We start from the raw sequence: 19,049 nt of genomic DNA, 5'->3' as shown, positions 1-19,049 counted from the left end.
TCAATAAGTCTCTTGCCCCAGCAGGTTCAGGTGGAACAAGTCTCATCAGAACAGCTCCCTCCTTCCCTAAGCTAGTGCCAATGTCCCATGAATTTCTCCCACATCAATCTTTGAGCCATGCTTTTACATCTTTAATCTTACTAAGCCTGTGCCAATTAGCTCATGGCTCACAAAGTAATCTGGAGATTAGTATGTTTTTGATTCTGCTTTCTAATTTAGCCTCTAGCTACTCATATTACCTTAGCAGATCCCCTTTCCTCTCTCTATCTATTTTGTTGATACCTACATTGAACATAGAAACTGGATCTTTCCCCTCCCACTCTAAGTTCATCTGTAGCCCACATGAGCTATCCTGAACCTCGGCACTAAGCAGGTAAAACAGCCTTCAGGATGTTCAAGCTCACAGGCTGTCACTCCTTCAGCACTACCTCCTGGATCCCTCTAAATGCCTCACTCATAGTTACACCCTCCTGTCCCTGACCACAGCCTGAATTTGAGGTAGTTAATTGAAGGGATGTGAATGCTTCCTGAAACACAGCATCCAGGTAACTCTTCTCTCTCCCTGATATGTCACAGTGTACAAAGCTCAGACTCCTGCTCATCAACTCTGAGCCAGAGTTCCTTAAGCAACCAACTCTTGCTACAGCTGTAGTCACTATGAAGCACAATGGGGTTCATCAGTGCCTACTTTACAAAGTACAACAAATCAGCTGGCCCTGCAGATCTATTTTATTACTTAATTCTTAATTTGTGTTTTTTTAAAAAGTTCATGGAGGTCTTTAGTTTATAAACAGTAAATATTTCTCCTATTTACCTTCAATCTGACAGGAACTTTTAGCAGATAGTCAAATTTGCAGCTATTACCAACCAGTGAATTGCTAGTTTTCCTGTGCTGCCATTCTTTGCATTGTTCTGGGGTGCTGATCCTGACCTTCAATTTATCCTGTTTGGAAAAGCATTACAAACAATTACCCAAAAACACAAGCAAAAAGCTTCCCCTCTACGTTGCACTCCTATTTTGCTCCAAAATCTCCAAACAATATATTCACTTGGCCATGTCTTACTCCAGACATTTGAAGATCTCAGTGTGAATTATGCATCCCAGATGATGAGTTGTAGTATAGGGATGAATTCTTGGATAGCCTTTTTAATGGTTAGTAGACAGCTTCAGTCATGTTATTGAACCATTACTTTGTAAACTCCTGTGAGCTAGGTTACTTTCAAGTCAAGTGACATTGGCTATTGAGGGAGTGCAGTGTAGGTTCCCGAGGTCAATTCCAGAAATGGCGGGACTACCTTACGCTGAAAGATTGGAGTGACTGGGCTTGTATACCCTTGAGTTTAGAAGACTGAGAGGGGATCTGATTGAGACATATAAGATTAATAAAGGATTGGACACTCTGGAGGCAGGAAACATGTTTCCGCTGATGGGTGAGTGCCGAACCAGAGGGCACAGCTTAAAAATACGGGGTAGACCATTTAGGACAGAGATGAGGAGAAACTTCTTCACCCAGAGAGTGGTGGCTGTGTGGAATGCTCTGCCCCAGAGGGCAGTGGAGGCCCCGTCTCTGGATTCATTTAAGAAAGAGTTGGATAGAGCTCTCAAGGATAGTGGATTCAAGGGTAATGGAGATAAGGCAGGAACAGGATACTGATTAAGGATGATCAGCCATGATTATATTGAATGGTGGTGCAGGCTCGAAGGGCAGAATGGCCAACTCCTGCACCAATTGTCTATTGTCTATTGACATTGATGGCCATTTTACAGCGTCCAAATCCATTTTTGTTTTCTCTAAAATCAAACTCCAAAGGGTTTAAAGCTTTAAAGATAAATAGCCTTTTTAAATATTGTAATGATAATAATAATATATATGATTTTATACATACACATTCTAAAAAGTTATTGATGAACAAGGCTCAATTATAGGAGGGGGATTCACATCTCATTGCAGTGCTTGAAACTGAGATGCAATCCTGCTCAGGCAATTGTCCAGATTTTGGGACAGCATATTCTCAATGATGGCCATCAAAGCTACAGTCCAATTCAAGGTGTTGAACCAAGAGCTGCTGGACTTATGAGAGGGACTGTAGCTCCATAGCTAGAGTGAGTATTTGTCAGTCTTCAGTGTTCAGCTTGCGAGCTGGTGGAAGCTTTGTTTTGGAAGCAATGGCAGGCTGGTAGGCAGATCACAACAGGAGGGGAGGAGAATAGTGGCCACAGTTGTGCCATTATTGCCTTGAGACTGGGTGTTGCTGCTAATGGACCCCTCAAAGGCTACAGAATACCTATAAAGAAGGGTCTCTCCCACCATATTCCAACTTGGCAGACTTCCAACATAGTGGTGAATCCTCCTAACACATTTATAGTACCTACAGAAGAGGGAAATTGATTGGCTACTTAAGTGGCTCAGTGGCCATGCTACCAAGTTCCCAACAATATATAATGCGTAGGTTAGGTGCATTAGTCAAGGGTAAATATAGGGCAGGGGAATGGGTCTGGGTGGGTTACTCTTCAGAGGGTCGGTGTGCACTTGTTGGGCTGAAGGGCCTGAGTCCACACTATAGGGATGCTAATGCTAATATCTGGGTTGTGATACGACATGGGCCTCTCCTGTTAAGGCTTCCTCCATCAACATTGATCACAATGGACTGAGAAAATTCAACTCACATCCTCTATAGAGCTTTGTGACTATGAAATAAGTACTTCTTTATTTTAATGATACAAGATCGTGATGGATGCAAAGTGACATAGTTGCCATGTCAGCTGGCTCTATTTTAAACCTCAAATTTCAAGCTTGTGATCTGGTTCCAACAAGCAACAACATTCCTGTGCACTTGTTTACTTTTGATCATGACAGACGTGCTTTGATTGGATCTGTTGCTAATTTTCTCAATGATGTTGAGGTAGGGGTTGTTACTAGAGGAGGATGTTGCTTACAGATAGGGCAGTGAATTGAGATAAAAAGATGTATCTTGATCTAATATTGGCTTTGCTGATGGCATGGGGCTTTGAATTGATGGTCTCTTTAATCACAGAGATCATTGAGCTATAATCATAAAACATTTCACTAAATCATTGTGTTTGTAATGGCAGGCTTTTCACTAGAGGTGAGGTGTCTATGTTAACATGAGGGAGCATTGTTCCAGCATCTGTGGAGAGAAAGCTGAATTAATGTTTCAAATCTGTGACCCTTCATTAAGGTTGTCTACAAAACACAAACTAAAGCATAAAAAGCTCAAAGAGTAATAGCTGCTGGATTTTATATGATTGCCATACACCAATTGGTAAAAGGCCATGCAGATTGGAGAATTCAATGCTTGTGGGAAGGAGAGGCTTTGATTCATGATAGCTGTACTGAGGAAAGAGGGAGCTAGCCCACTGGAAATCCATTTGCTCAAACTTGTATTGGCATCTGGGCGAGTTGTACACTAGGGGCTGTGGGTATGGCTGAAAAATAAAAGGGTTTGGCCAAGAATCAGGTAAAGGGACACTTCAACATCTAAACAAAATGGCATGGGACGTGATGGCATGGCTATCACTGCACTGTTAATCCAGAGATGCAGGCAACATTCTGGGGAGCTGAGTTTGAATCCTGCTGTGGCTGATAGTGGAATTTGAATTCAATAAATATCTGGAATTAAGAGCCTAATGATGATCGTACATCATTATTGATTGTTGGGGAACATTTGGTTCACTAATGTCCTTTAGGAAGGAAACTGCCATCCTTACCTGGTCTGGCCTATGTGTGTCTCCAAACTCACAGCAATGTGATTAACTCTTAACTGCCCTCTGGGCGATTAAGGATGGACAGTAAAATGCTGACCAAGCCAATGATGCCCTCACCCCATGTATAAAGTTGAAATAAATGATTAGACCTTGTAAAAAGGTAATGTAGTAAAATTGAATGAGATTTTAATCTTTGCATAGTCATGACGTTTCAAGTTGACAGTGCTAGCTTTCAAGATGAGTTGCAGAATATTGTTGTGATGATTGCTGGAGCAGTATTTTGGAATCAACAGGGAGATAACACTCCTTTATATCTAGTATTGCATAATGAATCATGGTTAATTTGTAATTTCTTAGTAATAGACACTCTAGGCATAAATGCTCATAATGTAATTAAAGTCCATGTCAGTTTTGAGAGCAGCATAGTCAAGTACAAGAGAATGGCATAAAAGGTTAAATAACCAAATTCGCTGACAACTCAAAATTGGACAACATTGTAGACAGCACTGACACCAACAGAAAATTACTGATAGATTAGGTGAATGGGCAAGGTTGTGGCAGATGGATTTTCAAATAAGCAAGAGTGAGATTATCCATTTCGAACCAAAAAAGAGTAGATCAGTGTAATGTTTTGAAAGCACAAAATTAAAAACAGTGGATATTCAACAAGGTTTGGAGGTCCAGGTGCATACATCTTTAAAATGCCACAAACAGATGCAGAAAATAGTTAAGAAGGCTAATGGAATGCTAGCCTTCATATGTAAAGGGCTGAAGGATAGGGATGCAGATATTATGGTGCAGTTATACAAAACCATAGGTAGATCCCACACAGAGTACTGTGAATATTTCTGGGCACCACTCCTGAGAAGGATGTTTTGGCATTGGAGGGATTCAAAGCAGGTTTACAAGAATGACACCTGGTCTTCAGGGGTTAAGTTATGAGGAGATATTAGACAAATTAGAGGTTTATTCTCCAGAATTTAGAAGGTTAAGTGTTGACCTAATCGAGGTCTTCAGCATAGTAAGAGGGAAAGATAGAGTGGAGAAAGATAAAGTATTTCCATTGGTTAAAATCTTTACAGTCAGGCAACATAAGACAATTAAATTGGTTATGGAGGGAATCCCAGGATTTTGACCCAGCAACAGTGAAGGAACGGCAATATATTTCCAAGTCAGGATGGTGAGTGGCTTGGAGAGGAATCTGCAGGTGGTGGTGTTCCCATGTATCTGCTGCCACTGGCATTCTGCATGGTATTATTAGTGAGTTTGGAAAGAGATGTTAAAAGATCTTTCATGAATTTCTGAAATACATCTTGTAAACTGGAGCAGGAGCTGGATGAACTTTGGATCATTTGGGAGGCAGAGGCTGTAATAGATAAGAGTAACAGGGAAACAGTTACTCCTAGGCAGGAAAAAAGGGGGGACTGTTCGAAGGGGTAATTAACAATCAGTGCAGGGATCCTCTGTAGTCGTTCCCTTGAAAGAAAGTATGCCATTTTGGACACTGTTAGGGGGGGGCGACTTACCAGGGGCATGAAGTGGGGTGCAGGTCTCTGGCACAGAGTCTGTCCCTGTTGCACAGAAGGGAAGGAGTGAAAGGAGGAGAGTGTTAGTTATTGGGGACTCAATAGTTAAAGGGTCAGATAGAAGGTTTGTTGGAAATGAAAGAGACTCACAGCTGGTGTGTTGCCTCCCAGGTGCCAGAGTTCATGATGTCTCAGATCATGTCTTTGGGATACTGAGGGGAAAGAGTGACCAGCCTCAAGTTGTGTTTCATGTAGGTGCCAATGACATAGTTAGAAAGAGGGATAGGGATGTATGGCAGGATTTCAGGGAGCTAGGGTGGAAGCTGAGAACTAAAACAATCAGAGTTGTTAACTCTGGATTGTTACCCATGCCACGTGACAGCGGGGCAAAGAATAGCGAGAGATATCCGCGGAACACGTGGCTGCAGGGATGGTGCAGGAGAGAGGGTTTCAGGTACTTGGATAATTGGGGCTCATTCTGGGGAAGGTGGGACCTCTACAAACAGGACGGTTTTCACTTGAACCTGAGGGGTACTAATATCCTGGGTGGGAAATTTGCTGGTGCTATTTGGGTGGGTTTAAACCAGCTCAGCAGGGGGATGGGAACCTGAGGTGTAATTCCAGCACATAGGAGGATGAGAGTAGGGAGACGATAGACAGGATTTCAGGGTCACAGGAATGTGCTGGCAGATAGCAAGCTGGTTTGAAGTGTGTCTACTTCAACGGCAAGAGTATCCGGAATAAGGTCGGTGAGCTTGCAGCATGGATAGGTACCTGGGACTTCAATGTTGTGGCCAATTTGGAGACATGGATAGAGCAGGGGCTGGAATGGATGTTGCAGGTACCAGGGTTTAGGTCTTTCATTAAGAATAGGCAAGGTGGTAAAAGAGGGGGAGGTGTGGCCTTGTTAGTCAAGAATAGTATAACGGTGGCTGAAAGAACTTCTGACAAGAACTCATCTATTCAGGTCGTGTGGGCTGAAGTTAGAAATTGGAGAGGAGAGGTCACACTGCTGGGAGTTTTTTATAGGCCTCTGCAGAGCTCCAGGGATGTGGAGGAGAGGAAAAACAATTCTGGGTAGGAGTGAAAGGAATGGTGGGGGCGGGGGGGGGCGGGGTGGTCATTATGAGGGACTTTAACTTCCCCCAACACTGACTGGAAATACTACTCTAGCACATCAAATGGATCAGTTGTCCAATGTATGCAGGAGGGTTTCCTGACACAGTATATTGAAGGGCCAACAAGAGGGGAGGCCACACGTGATCTGGTGTATCGTAATGAACCAGTCAAGGTTTGATGTAGTGGTAGGTGAGCACTTTGGAGAGAATGACCTTAATTCATTTATGTTTAGTTTAGCGATGGAAAGGGATAGGTACATGCCACAGGGCAAGAGTTATTGATGGGGCAAGGGTAACTATAATACAATTAGGCAAGATCTAGAATGCATAGAATGGGGTAGCAAAATGCAGAGGATGGGGATAATTGAAATGTGGAGCTGGTTTAAGGCACAGATATTGTGTGTCCTCCATAGGTATGTCTCTGTCAGGCAGGGTGGAAGTGATAAGGTAGGGGAACTATGGTTTACTACAAAAATTGCATCTCGTGTTAAGTGGAAGAAGGAGGCTCATGTGATGATGAGACGAGATGGTTTAGATGAGGTGATGGAGAGTTACAGATTAGCTAGGAAGGATTTAAGAAGAGAGTTAAGAAGAGCAAAGAGAGGACATGAGCAGTCTTTAGCAGGTAGAATAAAGGAGAAATCTAAAGCTTTCTACGGGTATGTGAGGAATAAAAGGAAGGCTAGGATAGGAATAGGGCCAGTCAAAGAATTAAGTGAGAAGTTGTGTGTGGACCCTGTGGAGATCGGAGAGGTGCTGAACAAATATTTCTCATTGGTTTTCACTCAGGAAAAGGAGCATATTGTAGAGGAGAAGAATGAGATATGAGATATTAGACTAGAAAGGATCGAGATTAGTAAGGAAGAGGTGTTATCAATTCTAGAAAGAGTGAAAGTAGATAAGTTCCCTGGGCCAGACGGGATTTATCTGAGGTTTCTCTGGGAAGTGAGGGAGGAGGTGTTGCAGCCTTTGGCTTTGAACTTTGAGTCGTCATTGTCTACGGGTTCAGTACCAGAGGACTGGAGGATTGAAAATGTTGTGCCCTCGTTCGAGAAGGGCAGTAGAGATGACCCAGGTAATTATAGACCAGTGAGCCTTATGCTTGTTGTAGGAAAAGTTTTAGAAAGAATTATAAGAGATAGGATTTATAATCATCTAGGAAGCAACATTTTGATTGCTGATAGTCAGCATGATTTCGTCAAGGGCAGGTCATGCCCCACAAATCTCACTGCGTTTTTTGAGAAGGTGACAAAGCACGTAGATGAGGGTAGGGCAGTGGACATGGACTTCAGTAAAGCCTTTGATAAGGTTCCACATAGTAGGCTGTTGGAGAAAATGCAGAGGCATGGAATTGAGGGTGATTTGGCGGTTTGGATTAGAAACTGGCTTTCTGTAAGAAGGCAACGAGTGGTGGTTGATGGAAAATATTCAGCCTGGAGTCCAGTTACTAGTGGTGTGCCACAAGGATCTGTTTTGGGACTACTGATGTTTGTCATTTTTATAAATACCTTAGACGCAGGCATAAGTGGATGGGTTAGCAAGTTTGCAGATGACACTGAAGTCAGTGGAATAGTTAAGAGTGTGGATGAATGTTGCAGGTTGCAGGGGGACTTGGATAAACTGCAGAATTGGGCTGAGCAGTGGCAAATGGAGTTCAGTGCAGATAAATGTGAGGTGATTCACTTTGGGAAGAATAACAGGAAGGCAGAGTACTGGGTCAATGGAAAGATTCTTGGTAGTGTGGATGTGTAGAGGGATCTTGGAATCCAAGCACATAGATCCCTGAAAGTTGCCAGCCAGGTTGATAGTGCCGTTTAGAAGGCAATACAGTGTGTTAGGTTTCTGTTGTAAAGGGATTGAGTTCTGGAACCGTGATGTCATGCTGCAACTATACAAAACGCAAGTGCGGCCACACTTGGGATATTGTGTACAGTTCTGGTCGCCCCATTACAGGAAGGATGTGGAAACATTGGAAAAGTTGCAGAGGAAATTTACCAGGATGTTGTCTGGTCTGGAGGGAAGGTCTTATGAGGAAAGGCTGAGAGACTTGGGTCTGTTCTCATTGGAGAGAAGAAGGCCAAGAGGGATTTGATAGAAACATACACGATGATCGGAGGACTAGATAGGATAGATAGTGAAAATCTTTTTCCTATGATGATGACATCAGCTTGAATAAGGAGGCATAGCTATAAATTGAGGGGTGTTGGGTTTAAGACAGATCTCAGAGGTAGGTTCTTTACTCAGAGAGTGGTAAGCGCATGGAATGCCCTCCCTGCCAATATAGTTAACTCAGCCACATTAGGGAGATTTAAACAATCCTTGGATAAGCACATGGATGATGATGGGATAGTGTAGGGGAATGGGCTTAGATTAGTTCATAGGTTGGCGCAAGATCCAAGGCCAAAGGGCCTGTTCTGCACTGTATTATTCTATGTTCTCTAGTATACACTGCAGCTGAAAATGTGTTGCTGGTTAAAGCACAGCGGTTTAGGCAGCATCCAAGGAACAGGAAATTCAACGTTTTGGGCCAGAGCCCTTCATCAGGAATCAGAATTCGGGCTCTGGCCCGAAACGTCGAATTTCCTGTTCCTTGGATGCTGCCTAACCTGCTGTGCTTTAACCAGCAACACGTTTTCAGCTCTGATCTCCAGCATCTGCAGACCTCACTTTTTACTCTTTAGTGGAAGATACCAGCAGCATATCAGAACTTCAGTGGGGCCCTCCCCTCCCCTATCCCACCACCAGGGATATATTTCCCTCCCCTCCCCTATCCCACCACCAGGGATATATTTCCCTCCCCTCCCCTATCCCTCCAACCGCCACCAAGACAGAACCCCACTGGTTCTCACCTACCACCCCACCAACGTCCGCATACAGCATATCATCCGCCGTCATTTCCGCCACCTCCAAACGGACCCCACCACCAGGGATATATTTCCCTCCCCTCCCCTATCAGCGTTCCGAAAAGACCACTCCCTCCGTGACTCCCTAGTCAGGTCCACACCCCCCACCAACCCAACCTCCACTCCCGGCACCTTCCCCTGCAACCGCAGGAAATATAAAACTTGCACCCACACCTCCTCCCTCACTTCCCTCCAAGGCCCCAAGGGATCCTTCCATATCCGCCACAAGTTCACCTGCACCTCCACACACATCATCTATTGCATCCGCTGCACCCGATGTGGCCTCCTCTACATTGGGGAGACGGGCCGCCTACTTGTGGAACGCTTCAGAGAACACCTCTGGGACGCCCGGACCAACCAACCCAACCACCCCGTGGCTCAACACTTTAACTGTCCCTCCCACTCCACCGAGGACATGCAGGTCCTTGGACTCCTCCATCGGCAGAACATAACAACACGACGGCTGGAGGAGGAGCGCCTCATCTCCCGCCTGGGAACCCTCCAACCACAAGGAATGAACTCAGATTTCTCCAGTTTCCTCATTTCCCCTCCCCCACCTTGTCTCAGTCGGTTCCCTCAACTCAGCACCGCCTTCCTAACCTGCAATCTTCTTCCTGACCTCTCCGCCCCCACACCACTCCAACCTATCACCCTCACCTTGACCTCCTTCCACCTATCACATCTCCATCGCCCCTCCCCCAAGTCCCTCCTCCCTACCTTTTATCTTAGCCTGCCTGGCACATTCTCCTCATTCCTGATGAAGGGCTCTGGCCCGAAACGTCAAATTTCCTGTTCCTAGGATGCTGCCTAACCTGCTGTGCTTTAACCAGCAACACATTTTCAGCTCTGATCTCCAGCATCTGCAGACCTCACTTTTTACTCGAAGATTATACACTGCAGCCACTGAGTGTCAGTGGTGGGAGGAATTGAGGCTTGTATAACTGCTCCCAATCTAGCGGGCTCCTTTGCGCTGGTTTCAGCTGGTCTGGGTGATTAATCCACGTTCAGACTTTCAGCTTCCCCAGCACCTTCTGCTCAATTATGACCACACACTCACCTCTGCCTCCGACTCCCTTGAAGTTGTGGTATGCTCTTGGTGCCTTCCATTGTGAAAACTGATGCAAAGTACCTATTCAGTTCCTCCACCATTTCTTTGTTTCCCATTATGACTTCCCCAGCCTCATTTTCCAGCTATCCAATGATGACTCTTGCCTCTCTCTCTCTCTCTCTCACCTTTCATATTAAAAAAAACTCTTGCAACATTCTTTTATGTTACTAGCTAGCTTACCCTCATATTTCATATTCTCCTACCTTCTTTCATTTGTAGTTATCCTCTGCTTGTTTTTCAAGGATTCCTTATCCCTTGGCTTCCCACTAACCTTCACAGCATTGTATACTTTGTCTTTTGCATTTATGCTATCGCCAACTTCCCTTGTCAGACAGAGTTGCCTTATCCTCCCCTTAGTATGTTTCTTCTTTCTTGGGATACATTTCAGCTGTGCCTCCTGCATTTGCTGCTCCACCACCTTCACTGTCGGGGTTCCCTTCTAATCAACTCTGGCCAGCTCCTCTCTCATCTTTGTATTACTTTACTCAACGGGAATATCATTACAGCCAATTGCAGCATCTCCCTCACAAATGTCAGGGTGAAATCGATCATGTAATTGTCACTGCCCTGCCCACACCCCCTCCCCCCCACCACCTTCAAGGGATCAGTTCACCTTAAGCTCCCTCATCAAGTCACCCTCATTACAGATCACCAAATCCAGAATTGTCTGTTCCCAGTGGGCCCTACCACAATCTGCTTCAAAAAACCATCTCATAGAAATTCCACAAATTCCTTTTGCCTATTGAAGTCCTTGCTTATTGCCCCCCACGAGTATTGTGATAGAGCCTTTGTAACATGCCATTTCCATCTCCTCATTTATTTTCTTCCCCCCATGCTGACTACTGATAGGAGGCCTCTACATTTACTCCCATCAGGGTCTTTTTCACTTTGCAGTTTTTCAACTCTCGCCACACAGATTCAATACCTTCTGACCCTATATAACTTCTGGCTATTGATTTAATTTCATTTTTTACTAGCAAGGCAGCACTTGCCCCTTGTCCATCTGCCTTTAATTTCGATAGGACGTGTGCCCTTGGATATTTAGTTCCCAGCCTTGATCCTCTTTTGTAGCCATGTCTCTGTGATGCACACAACATTCAATCTGTGCTACAAACTCATTTACCTTTGTTCCGTATCCTGTGATTTAAGTACAACACCCTCAGTCTTGCATGGACTGCCTGATATACTCATAGTTGTTCCCCCAGTACTGTGCCTGGAGTTAGTTTCTTGAGGCTTTTCATGCTCTCTATCCTATTACTTGCTTTGGAAACTTTAATAACCTTTGCTGAGCCCTCCTGGCTTTAACTGTTTTCATAATTTTCCATGCAATTGATCCACCCCCCCCACCCTCCCAACTGTTTAGTTTAAAACCCTATCCACAGGCCTCGGTAGGTGATTCACCAGGCCTCTGGTCCCAGCATGATTCAGGTGGAACCTGTCCCATCAGAACAATTCCCTCCTTCCCCAGAACCGGTGCCGATGTCCATGAATTTGAAACCATTTCTTCCGCACCAATCTTTGAACTATTTGTTTACCTCCTTAATCTTGTTGAGCCTGTGCCGATTAGATTGCAGCTCAGGTAATAATCTCTGGATTTTTACCTTTTGGGTTCTGCTTTCTAATTTAGTCCCTAGCTAATCATATCCCCTTAGCCGAACATCTTTCCTCTTTCTACATATGTTGTTTGTATCTCGGTGGACCATGACAACTGGATCTTTCCCTTCTCACTCCAAGTTCCTCTTTAGCCCAAATAAGATATTCTGAATCAAGGCATCAGACAGACAGCACAGCCTTCAGGACTCAACTACGTTTCTCTTTTCTCCCCCCACTTGAATGGCTCCCATACTATGGTGCCTATCGTCAGTTTAGTCACTCTCTCTACAGCCTCCCACTCCCATCCACACTGGGAGCAAGAATCTCAAACCTATCAGACAAGCTCAAGGGCTGAGGCTTTTTCAGCACTACCTCGTAAATCCTTCTCACTGCCTCATTCATAATTACACCCTCCTGTTCCTCCTGAACAAATTTGAGGTGGTTAATCTAAGTGGAGTGACTGTGTCCTGAAATACAATGTCTGGGTAATTCTCCCCCTCCCTGATGTGTCACAGTATTCAAAGCTCAGATGCCAGCTCAGCAACTCTGAGCTGGGGCTCCTTGAACAATCAGCACTTGCTACAGATGTGGTCACCATGAACCGCTTGGAGAATTACCAGCTCCCACATCATGTAGTTACAACACATCACCTAGCCGATTTACTTAGTTCGTAATTTGATCTTTAAAGGCTTCCTTTTGATCTTTTATTTGTAGCTTGTAAAATGTAATTCCCCTATTTACCTTCAATCTGAACGTAGCCTATAATATATAGTCAAATGAATAGCTATTACCAAACAATGTATTTATGGTCTTCCAGAGGTATCACTCTTTCTTTTGTGCAGGGCCTCCAACTATGGGCATCAATTTATCTCGGGTGGTGTCTCACTCTGGATGTGATCTCTCCTTCCTGACTGTGCTTAATGTACTGGTCTAAGTCTATTCTCATTGAAGCGTACCGAAGAATTAAGGCCAATCTATTCAGGAGGAATATCAGAAAGTACATCTACACACAAGAAGTATACCAGAGGTTTGAAAATCTCTACCTCAAATGATGCTAATTCAATTGTTAAATTTATATCTGAGATAGACAATTCTTTTCAGCAAGGGTATCAAGGGATTATGGGTGCAAGGCATCCACAGATCAGCCATGATGTTATTGAATGGTGGAATAGAAGCTAAATGATCTGTCACTGTTCCAGCACTTTCAAGTACAACATAATTTAAACCAAACCAATTGCATAAGTGTGCTGGGAGATCTAGTCAGGTAAATAGATTAAAAGATACAGATGTAAATAAAGAACAGGAAAATCTTACTGAAATGTTTCAAATATTCAGTAGAAATATGCTTGAAAAGACAAAAGCTTAATGAGAAAGATCCATCCTTGGTTAAAACAGGAAGTTAAGGGTAGTATTAGATTAAAAGGAAAGACTACGATGTTACGAAATGAGTAACCGTGGGACTCTTGTGGTGCAGTGGTAGTGCCTCAACCAAAATAGCAGCACAGAGGCTGGTATCTCGTCACTGAACCATCCTTTATTTATACACGGAGATTTCTTGACGTTGATCCAGCTCCTCAGAGCCAGCTCTCAGAGTGAACAGAAACTCTGACTGTCCTGTTTATATCTGTCAGCCTGGGCTCCCTGATTGGCCCAGATTAACATCTCCAATCTGGGAACTCATATTCTATGAGGTCCACCTGACTTACCTTATTATAATCATTATGTCCCTCCCCTTCTGAATTCGAGGACTTAGGCTTTTTTTTACATAGAACATAGAACATGGAAAAATACAGCGCAGTACAGGCCCTTCGGCCCTCGATGTTGCGCCGATCCAGGCCCACCTAACCTACACTAGCCCACTATCCTCCATATGCCTATCCAATGCCCATTTAAATGTCCATAAAGAGGGAGAGTCCACCACTGTGGCTCTTTAGCACTGGCTCAGATTCCTGAAACTCTGCCTCTGATAGGGGCAGCATATAGCTCATCTCCTGCGCTCAGCGCATCTCATAGAAATTCATTCTCTTCTTCAGGTGGCAAAGGTGTTGAGGCAGTGACATCCATCTCAGATTACAAGGTACCTTCAATGCTTGATGGATAGGGAGAACCGATGGGTTCTGGAACAGTCAGAAAGGCAGCTGAGGAGCTGGGTATGTTTTGCTTCTGCACCGTTTGTGAATTTGCAGCTTTCATATGGTCCACATGCTTGTTCCAAACCATCGCCCGAACTTTATATGTCGCTGGACCTGACCTTATATCGACAATGCCTCTTACACATGCAGGGCCATTCCCATGTTTTCTGTGCCAAACCTTGTGTCCTGAAGGAAACCGTCTCTCTCACTTAGCAGAGTTTTATGCCCAGCACTGGCATTCTTGATATCACTTCAATTCCTACTCCCAGATCCGGGAAGATCAGATTTAAGCTGGTGTGGAGTCTTACCCCCGTTAGCAACTCTGCTGGAGCTATCCCTGTAGTTGAATGAAAGGTAGACCCTTAATTAAATAGGATCTGGGAGAGTTTGGTATCTAGTGAAGCTGTAGGCTGTTTCTTTAAGCCTGCTTTGAAAGTTTGGACTGCTCTCTCTGCCAGACCAATGAAGGATGGATAGTGTGGAGCTGTCCTTGTATGACAAATTACATTTGATTGAGGAAATACTCAAACCCTCTGCTGGTAAATGATTGCTTGTTGTCTGTGACCAACACTTGCAGGAGTCCGTGAATTGCAAAAGTTTTTCTATCATCATCCCTATGCTTGACGAATGAACTCTACAAACATCCAGCCACCTTGACTGGGCATCCACAATGATCAAAAACATTGAGCCCATGAAAGAACCTGCACAGTTGACATGTAGCCATGCCTAGCGTTTACCTGGCCATTCTTAACAATGTGAAGGAGCTGCTGGGGGCAATTTACATCCTTGTTGGCACTCTGGGTACTGCCCTACTGATGTGGCTATGCCTGCATCCAATCCTGGTCACCAGACATCACTTCTCACCAACTTCTTCACTTTGGAGACCCATGGATGATCCAGGTGGAGTGCAGCCAGTATTTAGTGGTGACTTTTGCTCGGGACAATCCCTCTTGCTCTCCTTAATAATATGCCATCTTCTACTGCGATCTGATATCACTCAGACAAAAAAGGTTTCAATTCTGGTTATGATAGCCCTTTGGATTCCCCTATCACCATCAACTGTTTCAGTTTTGCAGGATTGGATCTTCCTGTGTCCAAAGTCTTGTATTGTCAGCTGTGACAAGAGGTGTGTCCAGAAAATTAAAAACTGTTATTGACTCTTCCAGTGATGGTACTACCAGCAGTATATCTGGAAGAGGGAGGCAGCTCAATGCATCCACATTTGCCTCTCGGCCTCCTGGACTGTGTTCCAACTTGTAATTACTCGCACAGCTACATTGACAAGATGCACTTTGGTATTTTTTTCGTTACTGAATGCCAATCGGTCGTTGACATTCATCGTCCAGCCCAGCATTGGTGAATCTTTTGCTCCTGCTATGAGAACACCATTGTTCTATTGTTTTAGGCTACAGAACAAAAAATCTTGCTGCAAATTACTGAAGTAGGGTTCCTTGCATTCAAATGATCCTATTACAAAATGCAACCAAGATATAATTAAGCCAAGCTGTTTTATTGTTTGTAAAGTAGTTATAAGGTTAAATGATGTACTAAAAGCCAATAATAAATTAGAATGTCCTTCTTGAAATCTGCACAATATCTCAGCTGATGTGTTGACCTGAATGATTTGCTGTTATGGAAAGGTTGCTCTACAATAGCAGAATAGCACACCATAACTTTTTTAATAGCAGAAACAATTTCCATAGTTTAGCATCTTTGGCAAAGAAATGTTTCTGAATTTCTTAACAGAAATGTAATCAACAAAATCAGCAAAGCTGCTTCTGTGGATCCTTGCTTTCTGTTACAGTGCCTTATAAGGATGTGTCTCACTAAATGGAAAATAGATGAGAAAAGTAATATTTCCAAGCTGAACACTGATGATTGGGTAATTCTCCCAGGAAGTCACTGTTACATTTTACAAGGATTGGTTTTATGCAATTAATTTGTCTGAAACTATCTTCCATTGTTTGCATTTTTCATGCTCTCTTCATTGAATGTGGGGTTTGCCGGCTAAGCCAGCATTTGTTTCCCAGATTGCCCTCAAGGAGATGGTGGGGATTTGCCTTCTTGAACCTCTGCATGCTGTGTGGTCTTGGTGAACATACAGTGCATTTAGAAAGGCTGCTCCAGGATATTGCTCCAGCAGCAGTGAAGTAACAGAGATATAATTCCATTCATGATGGTCTGCAGCTTGGTGGGGAATTTGCAGAGTTGTTCTCATGAATCTGCAGTCCTTGTTGTTCTAAGCAGTAGAGCATGTGCATCTGAAAATGTTTTTGAAGAAGTCTTGATGGTTTGCTGCAGTAAACTACACTGCTACCACTGTGCATCAGTGATGGAGCCAGTGAATATTGAATATAGGAGTAATGTACTAACAAAATGGACTGGTTTGTCCATATGCTGTTGAGATTCTTGGTCACTGTTTGAGCTGCACTCATTCAGGCAAGAGGGGTTACAATCCAGGCATGTGCCTTGGACAGGCATTGGTGAGTCATAGTCATAGAGTCATACAGCATGGAAACAGACGCTTTGGTCCAAACAGTTCATGCCAAACATAATCCTAAACTAAGCTGGTCCCACCTGCCTGCTGCTGGCCCATATCACTCCAAACCTTTCCCAATCATGTACTTATCAAAGTGTCTGCCTGTCTCGAGTATTCATCAGGAACCTCACTGCAGGATTCCTAACTCTGTTCTGTCCCTTTAGCCACTTTATTTATATTTCTGCTTAATGGTAACTCCCAGGATGTTGAAAGTGGGAGATTCAACAATGGCAATTCCATTGAATGTCAAACAGAGATCAGTAAACTCTTGCTTCATGTCAGCTTCATCCTGGATTCCATCCAGATCTTGATGCATTTGGACGGTATCAAAAGAGTCACAAATGGTACTGAACATTGCATAATGATCAGCAAATATCCTCACTTGTGACCTCTGCTGGAAAACTGATACTGCTTTAATCAGGGGCTACATGAAGTGACAGTGCTATTTCTGGAATGGAAACACGTGAGTCCTTTACTTAGTCAGACATACTGCTCAGCAGCTAACATGTCGGTGTTAATAGGCAATCTGAACAAGCATTAATCTTTGCTAAGGGTGTTCCAGTAAGTCAGAACCTAAATGTTTTGTGTAATCTGGATCTAACCATTTAAAACAAAAGAGTCCTAGATTTGACAGCTGGCATGTGTTGAGTTTATAGATCTCATTTTTTCTGTCCTTACTATACTAGATTTCAACTTAGCATTCCCAGGGCTGGGAAAGAAGCAAATGAATCACAATTTTGGTGGAATGTCAGCTGTATATCATTGTCCAAGAATAAGAATAGCTAATTCCACCAGATATAAGATTTTGCTGTTGTATTAAATCACTCACTCCTTTTAGCAAGTAGAGATAGAGCTAGAAATATTGAAGATGCGGAATGTGGAACAAAAAGATATAGTTGCTTTGTTTAATCACAGACAGAACCATTAGGCAGCATTATATTAGTTTTGGGCATCAGGCAGCTGATTAAGTCTTCAAAGTGTTGCAAAGATTCCATATGTCATGGTGTAGCATTGCAGGAACTTGATTGGAAGGGTTCAGAGATGGAAAATATAGGCACAAATTTCGAAGGCAACAAGAAGTTATGGAGTCAAAGAGTCATAGAGAGGTACAACACGGAAACAAACCTGTCGGTCCAACTTGTCCATGCCGACCAGATTCCAAAATAAGTCTATTTCCATTTGCCAACATTTGGCCCATATCCCTCTAAACCCTTCCTATTCATATACCCATTCAGATGCCTCTTAAATGTTGTAATTGTACCAGTGATGGAAGATATAAACAGGAGGGGAAGTTGCATTAAGAAAGAAGGTATCAAGGCAAACATGTCACAATTATTAACCACATTAAACTTAAGGATAGAAATGGTCTTGTTCGTATCTAATTGGACATTCTGGAGATTGAAACATATATGGTTCATGAAGCTGATCTGCTGGGATAGGGTAAGGATAAACACTTGAAGGTATGAATGAGTTAGAAAGAAAATTGGGCCATTTGTTGTCAGTGTTCATTGAATATTTGACCCAGGGACAGTTTGTGCTGACTATCTGCAAGAGCACTTCACCTAGTGCCAATTCCCTGTCTTTTCCTCAAAATCTTGCAAATACTTCATCTTCAGGAAATGATTCAATTTTATTTCTGAAACCTCAATTGACCTTTCTTTCACGACCCTACCACAGAGTGTATTCCAGATCATAACCACCTACAAATATACGTACAAACATACAAATTAAAGACAGACGGAGATCACTCAGCCCTATCAATGCACCCTATCGTTCAATAAAATCATAGCTGACTGATTGCTCCACATTTCTGCCTACCTGTGATAACCTTTCAGCCCCTTAACTATAGAATCTCTCTTTCTCTGCCCAAAAAATATTTAAATACTGTGGTTCCAACACCTTTTGCAGAAGGAAGTTCCAAAACCTTATGACCCTCAATGAGAAAAAAAAGTTCTTATCTCTACCTTAAGTGGATTATTCCTTACTTTTAATCAGTGATTTGATTTGATTTATTATTGTTACATGCAAAAAGTGTTGTTCTGCGTGCTGTACAGGCAGATCGTACCATACAAAGTGCATGGTGGCAGGACAGAGTGCAAAATACAGGGTTACAACCGCACGGAAGGTGCGGAGAGAGAGAGATCAACATTAGCATTTGCAAGGTCTGTTTAAAAGTCTGATAACAGCGAGGAAGAAGCTGTTCTTGAATCTGTTCATATGTGTATGCAAACTTCCACATCTCCTGCGAGATTGAAGAAGGTGGAAGAGAATATAACCAAAGTGGGAGGGTTCTCCCAAAACAGGAAACATTCTCACCGCATCCACCCATTAACACACCACAGGATAGCTTTGTCAAGTCTTCTCTCACTCTTCTAAAGCACAGCATATCCGACCTTTCCTTAT

Source organism: Hemiscyllium ocellatum, chromosome 2 (assembly GCF_020745735.1).
Source record: "Hemiscyllium ocellatum isolate sHemOce1 chromosome 2, sHemOce1.pat.X.cur, whole genome shotgun sequence".
Classification (NCBI taxonomy): domain Eukaryota; kingdom Metazoa; phylum Chordata; class Chondrichthyes; order Orectolobiformes; family Hemiscylliidae; genus Hemiscyllium; species Hemiscyllium ocellatum.
Note: the sequence above shows the minus strand (reverse complement) of the source record.